Source organism: Danio rerio, chromosome 4, assembly GCF_049306965.1.
Source record: "Danio rerio strain Tuebingen ecotype United States chromosome 4, GRCz12tu, whole genome shotgun sequence".
Lineage (NCBI taxonomy): Eukaryota > Metazoa > Chordata > Actinopteri > Cypriniformes > Danionidae > Danio > Danio rerio.
The window spans coordinates 53,184,721-53,198,174 of NC_133179.1; the positions used below are offsets into that span (position 1 = coordinate 53,184,721).

The following is a 13,454-nucleotide window of genomic DNA, read 5'->3' on the forward strand; positions in this document are numbered from 1 at the left end:
GCTGCCTTGTTGACTGACAGATTGAGCCAGAGCTGCGTGCTGCTACTGTCTGTCAATTGTGTGCAAATACAATCTTACGGTGCTTTCACACATAGACGTTTGTTTCAGAATCTGTCTCGTTTCCCCCGATAGTTTGTTCGGCATATATCCAGCAGTTGCGCTCGCATCCGCGCCAAATCAATCAGTCCGAGATCGCCTGAATGAGACGGTCTCTGCCCTACTGAGCGGATCGATTGTAGTGAAAAAAACAAAACAATGCAACGAACTAATGACCCAGGCTATATCACAGTGTATTATGATCGTGTAATAGCCATATATACGGCTATATGAAGAGAGAATGATGAGCAGGGCCAGATGTCATTCTTACCGGTAAATGCGAAAGTGAAAGCATGCTGAAATATTACCGAGAGCTGTTTATCCAGCCTGATCTCGGTTTATTCGTCAGGAAAATTGACCGAAATTACTATCTGTTAATTTTTCCATATTTTAATCGTATAATATGTTGTATTAGGCCTGTTGTTTTGTTCATTTCCGCACTGACAGCTCGAAAGAAAGATTTACATTGATCTGATGCAGTCTCGGTTCATCTGCTATGTCTCTCTATAATTTAAGCCTATAATGCAGAATTCTAGCCAACATTTCTTTAATAGATTGATTAATTCAATAGATCGATTTTTAAAAAACCTGAAAATTGAAATGAGGCTCTGTATATATGAGAAAGTCTGACCTCTGCTTTATATTCGGTGACGATGTCTGTGGGTTGTTAAAATTAAGGTGCACATTTTTGCTTCTAAAATATTCTATACACAACTGGTCAAAAGTTTGGGGCCAGTATGATTGTTAAATATGTTTAACTAAGCTTCTCCTGCTCACCAAGGCTGCAATTATTTCATCATAAATACAAATTGTGAAATGTTGCACGATAAAATAACTGTTCAAAAGTAGTTTATCATTTAATTTATTCATTTATTCCAGTGATTTTAAAGATGAAATTTCAGCTTCATTACTCCAGTTACATGATCCTTCAGAAATCACTAATATTAATTATTATTATATTTATTAATGGTAATAGTAACAAAAGCAATAATGTCTGGAGTAATAATTTTATTTGAAACTACATACAATAACAAAGTAGTTATTTAAAATTTTGATAAATATATAACAATTTAACATTTTTTACATTTAATAAATGTAGCCTTGATGAACTGAATACGTTTTCTTAAAAAACATTTAAAAAATTACTGTAAATATATATACAGTGGAAGTCAGAATTATTAGCCCCCCTTTGTTGTTTTTTTCTTTTTAAAATATTTCCTAAATGATGTTTAACAGAGCAAGGAAATGTTGATAGTATGTCTGATAATATTTTTTCCTCTGAACAAAGTCTTATTTGTTTTATTTTGGCTAGAATAAAAGCAGTTCTTAATTTTTTATGAACCATTTTAAGGTCAAATTTATTAGCCCCTTAAGCTAATTGTTTTTCAGACTGTCTCCAGAACAAACCATCGTTATACAATAACTTGCCTAATTACCCTAGCCTGCCTGGTTAACCTAATTAACCTAGTTAAGACTGCTTCAATATTTTACTTTCACACTAGTATTATTCATTTGAGCAAACACCTCAGATACTGTTGGCTGGTTCCTGTTGGTTGTGCACCTTTTTTTACCAACGCCATAATAACGACACAGATCACTGCCTATTCACAAGAAAAAAGTGATTGACAGTTGGTAATTATGTGTGTAACTTGCCTTTATTCATTTACTGTATGATTTGTTTATGGGTAAAACAAAGACCATACAGGTCAGGTAGTTTAAACGGTAGACTACAAATAATTAATTTGTTATTAAATAATTAATTAATTATTCATAATCGAAAATCGAATCGAATCATGACTTAAGAATCGAAAATGTAATCGAATCGAGAATTTAGAGAATCGTGACACCCCTAATACACACACATATATATATATATATATATATATATATATATATATATATATATATATATATATATATACATGCATACATATATACATACCCATACAGACATAAATAGATATAATAATATTAAAATAAAACACATAAATTTAATTATGACATACCATAACTCAATATGCAGCTTAAAGAAGCATCAATAAAGTGTAAGTAAGGAATCCAGACTTGATGAAAAGCCTCAGTAGACATATGAATGACACAGGTAAGAAATTCTAAGGGAATCATTTTCCTAATAATATTGTGCCACCCTTTCAAAGATGGGGGTTTGTCACTGATCCAGCTTATCAGTATGTTTTTCCTGGCAACGAAGGCTAAAATGTCAAATAAACGATTACTGAATTTATTAGGCAAACGTCCAACCGGGAGACCTAAAATTAAAGATAGCGGATCCATCTGTAGCTGAAGTCCAAACATACGGCTCATAAAAGTAACTACTTTTGCCCAATAAGCTTTTATACCAGGACAATTCCATAATAAATGGGTGTAGTCTCCCACTTCCACCTTACATTTAACACAAAGTGGTGAACTGTTTGAGTTAAACTTGCTTCTGAGAAGTGGTGTAATGTGTAATCTGTGAACAATTCTAGGTTGAATAGATTTGGCCCTGTTGCAGACAGAGATCATTTTAGCCTGAGTCCAGATTAGATCCCATTCCTCATCTGTAATGGTCAGCTGAAGCTCCCTCTCCCATATCCTTTTAAGCTCCTGAGTATGCACTTCTACATATTTACAAAGAGCATCAGGGCCGGAGTGGGACTCCTTTTCAGCCCTGGAGTTTCAAGCCTCAGACCGGCCCACCTCATTGCACAACTGACTATATTAAAATAAGGTCATTTCCTATTCAGTTTCTAATTACACTATCATGTCTTTTTTTTTTTTTTTTTTTTTTTTTTTTTTGAGAAAACAGCTGCTTCATAACTTCAAATGTTCAACAACCCTAACAGTATAATATGTCTTAACAATAAAAATAAAAAAAATAACATACTCAGACGAGGATCAAACCCGGGTCGGCAGCGTCGTAATCTGACTTATCTGAGTTATATCATCATTAACCTGCAGGCTGGTTATATATAAAAGAGCAGACCTGTGCTAAAATAATGAATAAGAAGACTGTGGTCAAGTAAATAAATAAATTAATTTAAAAAGTGTGACTGCTGAGAGCAACAGATTCTGTAGCTAGGGACACCGGCCCTCACGGCCAAAAAACCGACCGGCCCACCGGGAATTCTCCGGGTCCTCCCGATTAGCCAATCTGGGCCTGAAGAGCATTATAAAAGTATGTGATCTGCTTGCAGGAAGGGGGATTCAACAAAATTTTCTCTACAACTGACATGAAAGCATTAGTAGCAAGTGTAGTACCTTTAAAAATATAATCCTGAATTTGAAGAAATCTAAAGAAATTAAATCTGGGTAGCTTATATTTTATGAACAGGTCTTTAAAAGACATTAACAAGCCTTCGTCAAACAGATCACAAAGTCTGCATAACCCATAAGTATTCCAAGTTTTGTATTCCAATCTGAGATGCTGGGCAAAAACTCTGGGTTATTGTAAATGAGGGTTAAAGAAGAGGACAAATCAGCTCTGCCCTCTATCTTGCGTATAATAGACCAGGCTTTCCAAGTATTACATACAACTCTGTTATCACATAATGTCTTGACTTCCTTAAAACTCCTAACAAATAACAAATTTTGTAAAGGACAAGATGATTGTGAAGCTTCTAAATAAAGCCAAATTGATTTAGGGTCCTCTTTAAGCCATTCCCCTATAAACCTGATCTGACAGGCCAATTGGTATTTTCTGATATTTGGCAAATCTAAGCCCCCCAGAGAACTAGAAAGCTGCAATTTGGAAAGTTTTAGCCTTGGTTTACGCTTATTCCATATAAATGAGCTAAGCCATCCATTTAATTCTTTAATTCTTTTATTTGGGATTATTATTGGGATCATCTGTAGCAGATAAAGAAGCCGAGGCATTATATACATCTTTACTACAGCAATCCTTCCCAGCCAAGAGAGAGGGAGATCTGACCATCTAAATAGATCATTACGAATTTTTGCTAGGAGTGGAATAAAATTAAGTTTAGATAATTGACAGATTGTGGGGGTAATATTAATTCCTAAATAAGTGAAGCCTGAATCTGAGACCTTAAATGGGAAGGTAGACCTATTAAATACCTGTGTGCTAGAATGTTTTAAATGCAATGCAACCGATTTGGAGAAGTGTATCCTGTAGCCAGAGAAGCTACCAAATAAATTAATTATATCTACTAAACTCGGTACTGAATATTCAGAATTAGAAAGAAAAAGCAGGATGTCATCTTCGTAAAGAGAGATTTTATGCTCTTTAGCACCTACCGACACCCCAAAAACAGTCTCCTCCCTTATTGCCTGAGCCAACGGCTCAATCGCTAAAGCAAACAGCAATGGGGAGAGAATGCTCCCCTGTCTAGTACCCCGAAACAGAGGAAAATTATCTGACCTGTAACCGTTAGTGACAACAGCTGCAAGAGGGGAAGAATAAAGTAAACTAACCCAACGAATAAAATTGTCACCAAGGCCAAACCTTTTCAAACTGTAAAATAAATAAAGCCACTCCACCCTGTCAAAGGCCTTCTCTGCATCTAAGGCCCCGTTTACACTAATGCGTTTTAGTTTGAAAACGCATAAGTTTTGCTACGGTTACGCCAACCGTCCACACTACGCCGGAGTTCTCGAGCGCCGAAAACGGAGCGTTTCGAATACGCTGGAGAGGCCGTATTCATTCTGAAACGCTGCTGCTCCGTCTCAGTGTGGATGATGGAAAACGGAGACATCTGAAAACGGAGGCGGGGCTGCTGACATTCGCCTCTCTGATTGGGGCTTTTCCTGAATATTAAGTAGCCTAACACACACAGTTCAGTCCTGCATTCTCTCCTTGTAAGTTCAGACTTTGCATGTTTGATCAAGGCTGCAGTCTCTTCTTCTCAGTTTGATATGGAAAACAGACTATACCGAGGACACGGGTAAATCTTCAAAGGAAACAGTGTACTTTATAACTTCATTCACATCACCCTGGCTACGTTGTTTCACTTTCTCAACAATAAAATGTATACATGATTTAAGGAACTGCCTATTTTCATTATGATATTAACAACTTAACAGACAGCAGAAATGTTGAGGTGCCGTGCTGCATGAGCGTCATCTTCACTATGTGGATATTTATAACAAAACGGAGCCTATAACAACTGCCTCCTTTCAATTTCAGTGAAAATACGAAACACACCCTCTCTTTTGCTGAATACCAGTTTTAATAATCGATAATGGCCATTATAAAAGTATAACATACAATAAGTTTTTACATTATAGGAAATAAAGGCAAGCGATCAGTCAATATACATAATAGGCTACGTGGTTTCATTAATCATTAACTTATCTTTGCGCTCAGCCAAAACACGCTACCTGAGAAAAAGTAAGATTCTAATGACCAAAGCTGGGTAAAACGCGAGTGTGGACGCGGATTGTTTTCATTCTCAAACGCCGTTTTAAAACTAAAACGCACTAGTGTAAACGGGGCCTAAGGATAATATAAGGGTGTCAGTACTGCATTTATGTGACAGCTCAATAATATTAAGAAGTTGTCTAATATTGTTACTAGAATTTCTACTCTTAATGAAGCCTGTTTGGTCTTCATTAATTATAGATGGAAGTATTTTCTCCAGTCGTAATGCAAGTATCTTGGAAAGCAACTTTAAATCTACATTCAACAAGGAGATCGGCCTGTAGGACCCACCATCCTCTGGGTCTTTTCCTTTTTTTAAAATAAGAAAGATATTGGCCTCTCTAAGCGAGAGAGGGAACATGTTTGTCTTAAAAGAATAATTATACATGGCTAAAAGAGGATCTATTAATAAGTTCTCAAATTCTTTATACACTTCACTCCCTAGGCCATCGGGGCCTGGAGATTTACCAGATTGTAACCTACGTTAAGCAACTAAGGCTACCTTCTTTGAAATGGGGGCATTCAGCATTGTTCTTTGCTCATCAGATATACTAGGGAGTGTTACGTTATCATAAAACGTTTTCATAGCATTTTAATTTTGAGTAGAGTATTGAGAATTGTACAAATCGGAGTAAAACTGCATAACTTTATAAAACCAGAGTCAAATGATTGTTCTCCTGTAGAGTCCCTAATAGATGTAATGAACTGTGGACTAAATTTATTCTTCAGTAAATAAGATAAATACTTATTAGGTTTATTACCATGCTCATACAATCTTTGCTTCGAGAATTATATTTTAGTACTGGCCTGCTGTGTTAACAATGAGTCCAATGAGGCTTGTATTACACTTGTATTTCTAAGTTAGTGGCAGATGAATTTTTTATGTGATCCTCTGTAGCCATTTTGAGTTCTAGTTCTTAATGTTCCTGCTTTTCTTTTTGTTTCCGTTTCTTTGTTATGGAATAAGATATGACAAGTCCTCTAATGTAAGCTTTACAAGTCTCCCACAGTATGGATGAATTATCTATCGACTCTGAGTTAATTGGCCAAAAAATCCTAAATTCGGAATTAAAATATGAAATAAACTTATTATCTTTAAGCAATAATGTGTTAAATCTCCAATGTTTTGTGGATTTAGAAAGTCCTCCAACTAACATGTCCAGTGTTACCGTAGCATGATCGGATATCACTGTGTTCCCCTTCGGGGGGAACTTCAGCACTATAAGTGGATTTGATGTTCTAAATCCACGTATGGGAGGATTCGGTTCAGAAGCCGCTTGTCTGAAAGAGTATTGAACGGGCCAATGAAGCAATGAATTGGCAGCGTAAGCTTGCGCAGATGTGCTGCATCGCCAATTAACTGAGCATATAAGCACACCTGGCGCCAGCAGACGCTATCCTTTTTGCTTCAGAGACTTTTCTGATCGAGTTCATGAGGGTTCCTCTTGCTGAGCTACAGCCACATCGAGCGAACAAGTGTCTCCCGGTCCAGAGCGAGTCCACGCAGCGGCAGACGGTCGAGCTGGGTTTCTCCCTTGCCTGGCGTCCCTTTGGGTCCGGTCCTCCAGAGCGGTGCGTATTGTTGCAAAGCATCCTAAAAGAGCAACACAGTCGTGCAGCACGTCCTTTTCGTTAGAGAGCGAGCCACCCCAGTCGCCTCCTGCTCTGCAGCGGGCGCTCGGGCAGATCTGAGGGTTCCAGCGAAAGATAATCCACCGCCTAAGGGCTCACGGACCTCTCGCTCCTCCAAGTGCTCCATCCAAGCTTTGGGTGCTGGGAGTGATCCGTCTAATCAGATGGTTGCTCTCATGCTCGCTGACACCGGAGATCAGATGCCCTTCGGGGCATCGGAGGGTGGGCTTTCATTGTCCGACGATGATCCGGACCCGCTCGCTCCCTTCGGGCAGGTGAGCACTGTCAAAACGGATACTGAAATGTACGTGTTAGCCGTGCTTACCCGGGCTGCTTCGGCCGTGGGTTGGAGATGGTTTATCCTCCAGCTCCGCGGCCGGACCGACTAGAGGGGCGTTCCCTTCTTCCCGGCGACGCACAGTAGGCTCACGCGGTCTTAAAGAGCACTTTTTTTTTGCTCGTGCTGCGTGTCCCTCCACCCTCACCACTCTTGGTGGTGGAGCGGCCAGGGGGTATGTGGCTTGTGGATTCCTCAGGTTGAGTGTGCGATGGCGGTTAATCCGCACGGCGCCTCTTCTTGGCGGGGTCTGCCTCGTCTCCCATCCAAAGCCTGTGAGTTTTCGGCTCCCTCGGAGCTAGAGCTTACAAAGCTATGGACCAGGCTGCATCCGCCTTGCATGCGATAGCCACCTACCAGCGCTAGCAAGCGCAGGCGCTGGCAGAGCTGCACAAGGGTGGGTCCAACCCAGGCTTATGAGCTTCGCATCGCAGCCGACTAAGCTCTTCGGACTACTAAGTCCGCTGCGTGTGCTTTGGGGAGGACGATGTCCACACTAGTGGTCCAGGAGCCCCACCTCAAACTAGAACTTGGCGGGTATGCGCGAAGTTGACAAAGTCCGCTTTCTTGACTCGCCCATATCCCAAGCTGGTCGGCGACACAGTCTACGAATTCACGCAGGAATTCGAGGCAGTGAGAGAGCAGTCCGATGGGTGATGTCTTATCGGCGGCCCCGTAAGCCCGCTCCGCCCGCCGTGCCATCCATACCTGCTCCTCGCTGAAGGCGCCCGCCTACGAGAGCTGCTCCGCCCCCGCACTCGCCTCTGGCGAAGCGAGCGCGTCGAGCACCTCGGAAGCAGGCAACTCCCCCTGCCCAGAACGCCACTAAGTCCGGCAACGGACCGCGAAGCGTCCCTGGGACAGGTCATCTGGAGAGGAGGGAACTTGCTCTTTCCCCGCTGGAGGGCGGGGCGCCATTTCCAACGGCACCTTTTTACTGCCATGAAATGAAAGGGCACTTTTCCACTTCCCCGGAGGTGACAGCCCAAAATCTGCCAGTTTGAGCTCAGCTCTCTAGCTCGTAGGTTTAGTGCACTCCGCCAGTGGCTCAAGAGCACTGCAGGCCCTGCCAGTCTGGGACGCGCCGCCTCTCAGCTCGCAGGGTCTGCATGCTCCGCCAGCGGCTCACGGGCGCTGGGGGGACGGTCTCCCTTCTCCCAGCCCCCAAGCCCCCCCTCCGGAGTCAGGGTGCGGAGCCAGAGCGAATCGCTCTCCTCCAGCTCTTCTGTGGGACCCTCGCGCTTCCCGGATCAGCACACCCGCTCCGCGCTGCCCCTCCGTGGGTACGTCAACGATTGCTGCGATGACGTCATTAGCGAGGGCTCTGCCTGCCTGGTTAGCGCAGGCCAGCCCCTCGCGATGGCTCATACGCACGATCAGACTCGGCTACGAACTGCAGTTCTCAGAACAGCCTCCCAAGTTCACGGGCGTGTATTCACCAGGGTCAATCCCCTGTCCGCCCCTGTCTTTCGAGAGGAGATTGCTGCCCTCCTGGCGAAGGGTGCAATCGAGCCGGTACCTCCACCCGAGATGGAGAGCGGGTTTTATAGCCTGTACTTCATCGTACCCAAAAAGAGTGGTGAGTCACGGCCAATCCTAGATCTGCGCATTTTGAATCGCTGCCTTCACAAGCTGTCATTCAGAATGCTTACGCAGAAGCGCATCCTCCGATGCGTCTGCCCTCAGGATTGGTTTGCAGCCATAGACCTGAAGGATGTGTATTTTCATGTCTCCATTCTTCCACGCCACCGTCAGTTTCTGCGGTTTGCGTTCGAAGGTCGAGCGTGGCAGTACAAGGTCCTCCCCTTCGGGCTCTCTCTGTCTCCGTGGGTCTTCACCAAACTCGCGGAGGGTGCCCTAGCGCCCCTTCGGCTCGCGGGCATCTGCGTACTCAATTATCTCGACGATTGACTGATTTAGCCACTCTAGGGAGCAATTGACTGCGTACAGAGACAAGGTGCTCCGGCATCTTCGCCTATTGGGGTTGCAGGTCAACTGGGAAAAGAGCAAACTCGCCCCGGTGCAGAGGATCTCTTTTCTCGGAACGGAGCTGGACTCGGTCACCATGGTAGCGCGCCTCTCCGGAGAGCGCGCTCACCTGCTGCTGAACTGTCTGAGGGAGCTCGACAGCAAATTAGTGGTCCCACTGAAATATTTTTAGAGGCTCCTGGGGCATATGGCTGCGGTTGTCATGCCGCTCGGACTGCTCCATATGAGACCACTTCAGCACTTGCTTCAAGATCGAGTTCCAAGACGCGCATGGCATGCGGGCACACTCCGAGTCTCTGTTACTGCGCTGTGTCGCCGCACCCTCAGCCCCTGGAACGACCCCTTGTTCCTGCAGGCCGGTGTGCCTCTGGGACAGGCGTCCAGTCATGTTGTTGTCTCAACAGATGCTTCCAGCACAGGCTGGGGAGCCGTGTGTCGCGGGCATGCAGCTGCGAGCCTGTGGGTAGGTGCCCAGCTGCATTGGCATATCAATCGCCTATAGCTGTTGGCAGTGTTTCTTGCTCTCTGCCGTTTTTCTCCGAAGCTGGAGCAGCAACACGTGCTGGTCAGGACGGACAGTATGGCGGCGGCAGGGTATATCAACCGCATGGGGGGTATGCGCTCTCGCCACATGTCTCAGCTCGCCCGCCGTCTGCTCCTCTGGAGTCACCCGCGGCTGAAGTCGCTGCGCGACATTCACATCCCAGGTGTGCTCAACCGTGCAGCCGATGTGCTCTAACGGCAGCAGATTCACTCTGGAGAATGGAGACTCCACCCCGAGTCTGTCCAGCTGATATGGGTGCGATTCGGGGAGGCCCAGATCGATCTGTTGCTTCCCCCGAGAACGCTCATTGCCAGTTGTTTTATTCCCTGACCGAGGGCACTCTCGGCACGGACGCACTGGCCTACAGCTTGCCTCGGGGCATACGCAAGTATGCGTTTCCCCCAGTGAGCCTGATCGCACAGCTACTGTGCAAGGTCAGGGAGGACGAGAAGCAGGTTCTGTTAGTTGCGCCCCTCTGGCCCAACCGGACCTGGATATCAGAGCTCTCCCTCCTCGCGACGGCCCTCCCATGGCAGATCCCTTTGAGAAAGGACCTACTTTCTCAGGGACAAGGCACCATCTGGCACCCTCGCCCCGATCTCTGGAACCTCCACGTGTGGTCCCTAGACGCGAGGAAGACTTAGGTAACCTGCCGCCCGCGGTGGTTGATACCATCACTCAGGCTAGAGCCCCCTCCACGAGGCGCGCCTACGCCCTGAAGTGGAGTCTATTCACTGAATGGTGTGTCTCTCGCAGAGAAGACCCCCCGATCTTGCCAGATCAGTGTTGTGCTCTCTTTCCTTCAGAGAAGCTGGATAGCAGGCTGTCGCCCTCCACTCTCAAGGTTTATGTTAACGCCATCTCCGATCACCATGATGCGGTGGCCGGTGGCACCGTGGGGAAGCATAACCTCATCATTTGGTTCCTCAGAGGCGCTAGCTGAATTAATCCAACTCGCCCCCCTCTCACACCCTCTTGGGATCTCGCCCTCGTTCTCACGAGCCTGCGATTTGATCCCTTCGAGCCACTCGATACAGTATCCTTAAGATTTCTGTCCCTGAAGACAGCTCTGCTGGTCGCGTTGGCCTCCATTAAGAGGGTTGGGGACCTGGAGGCATTTTCGGTCAGTGACTCGTGCCTGGAATTCGGGCCGGATTTTTCTCACGTTATCCTGAGACCCTGCCCGGGTTATGTGCCCAAAGTTCCTACCACTCCCTTTAGAGATCAGGTAGTAACCCTGCAAGCGCTGCCCCCGGAGGAGGCAGACCCAACCCTTTCTTTACTTGTCCAGTTTGCGCCCTGCGCGTTTATGTGCACCGTACTCAGTACTTTAGATCTTCTGAGCAGCTCTTTGTCTTTGTCCCCGCCGGTGATCCCCATATGCTTTTTCCGCCACGGTTAAGTTCCCCCCCTGGGTGGACCCGTGCCTTCCCTATCCGCTAACCACCTTCTTATGCGCACTCCCCCTTCTTAGGGTTAGTCCATATGTATTCCATTTGTCTCCCTATTGGGTGTGGATGGTCTCCGCAGCGTCCTCCCTACTGGGATGGCACGCTTCCCAACGTACTGTCGTATATTCCTAGAATTATCTAGACGCTAGTGACTCCCAAAAAAATATATATACCTATTCCGTAAAGCTTCTTTTGAAGTGGGGATAAGTTAGGGCCAAGGGCATGTTGGAGGATCACGCCTCCCATGATTTGGGTGCGTCACGCTTCCCTGACTGCCCTCTCATCGGAGGTGTTGGTAAGGTGCAGTCATTATGGCGCTTTCAATGGGCTCCCATACGTGGATTTAGACAATCAAATCCACTTATAGTGCTGAAGTTCCCCCCGAAGGGAAACGTTCGAGGTTACTAAAGTAACCCTTCATTCCCAGAGGAGGGGAACGGAAGCACTATACTCCGTCGCCATAATGACTGTCCCTTAGCTGTTGAAAAGTCTCTTCAGCTTAAAAAGGATAGCATTTGCTGGCGCCAGGTGTGCTTATATGCTCAGTTAATTGGCGATGCAGCACACCTGCGCAAGCTTACGCTGCCAATTCATTGCTTCATTGGCCCGTTTAATACTCTTTCAGACAAGCGTCTTCTGAACCGAATCCTCCCATACGTGGATTTAGAACATCAAATCCACTTATAGTGCTTCCGTTCCCCTCCTCGGGGAACGAAAGGTTACTTTAGTAACCTCGAACGTTTCTTATAGTACAACTGGATACATACTCCAAACCAGCATTTGGAAAAAAGAAATAATCGATTCTTGAATATGACTTATGAGAAGGGGAGTAAAATGTAAATTCAGTTCAGTACTGAAATTCAGTTCAGTAACCTAATTCTTTAAATAAGGAAGATAAATTTTTAGATTGCTTAGAGGGAAGGTAAGTCTTAGGGGGCAGTCTGTCCAGTAAAGGGTTCAGCACACATTTAAGATCGCCTCCTATAATCACTTTACCTGAAGCAATTTCTAACAAGTCTGAAAAAGCCTTTGTGAGAAGCTCAGGGGTAAAGTTTGGTGAGGAATATATGTTTTAAATGTTATCTCTTCTCCGAACAACAATCCAACAATTATTGACAATTATATAACAACCTTTCTTATCTTTAAAAGTATTTAAAATCTTAAAATGTACATTTCTGTTCACAAGTATACCTACCCCCCTACTATTCGTTGTAAATGAAGAAAAATAAATATGACCTATTCACTTGAGTCTAAGACTGGAGTGTTCCTTGTCATTTAAATGAGACTCTTGCAACAGGGCCAAATCAACATTCTCTTTACTCAAATTACCAATCAAAAACCTTTCGGATTTTCAGTTTTCCATGCAAACCCCTTACATTCCATGTAGAAACTCTTAACTTGTTAGTAACCATTTATCCACTTTTTAAAATGTAATAGGTAAAATGAGAATAGATGTAACCTAAAGCTTTTCATCCGTATAATCCGCTGCAATGAAGTTTTACACACAATAAAGCTAAAGAAACAAAAAAAAAAAACATGTAGACCTTAAAAAACGAAGCATTTCTGGGCAATAGAACATACATTCAAATTCAAAAACCAAACATAACAAGATCAGAAAATAACTATGACAAATATAACCTATATAAAAAAAAACTCCAAAAACAAAAGGAGGCATTTTCCTTTCTCCATAAAGTTAACCTCCACTCCACAGCTGCCCTGTCCTGACCTATTCATGCATCTCTAAGGACCGAGCTGTCCCGGGAGAAGCTTGCTAATATACAGAATTGGACTCAAGGCCTTCTGGGCGTTCAAAGCATTTGCAGACCTGGACAGATTTGTCCAGCCCATCACCTCCTTGTGCTGCAAAAGGGATTCATTCTCCCTATGAGCTATCAACCAAGGCTGAACCTGGACGGGGGCGTCCCGCGAGTCACTTTTAACACACAAGGCAGGGATAGTTTGTCCCAATTGGAACGTAGCCAAGGCAGAACCTGGACGAGGGCATCCCACGTGACACTTTTAACACAC

At 44.6% G+C, this 13,454-nt stretch overlaps 1 protein-coding gene and 1 long non-coding RNA gene across 2 annotated transcripts in view; both read left to right on the forward strand.

Moving 5' to 3' along the window:
- The window catches only part of LOC141381964 (uncharacterized), a 1,176,553-nt gene that overhangs the window by 977,708 nt on the left and 185,391 nt on the right, over positions 1 to 13,454 (forward strand). The window lies entirely within an intron of this gene.
- LOC137491180 (NACHT, LRR and PYD domains-containing protein 12-like) overlaps positions 1 to 13,454 on the forward strand; it is a 42,402-nt gene that overhangs the window by 10,109 nt on the left and 18,839 nt on the right. The gene's annotated exons all lie outside the window — the stretch shown is intronic.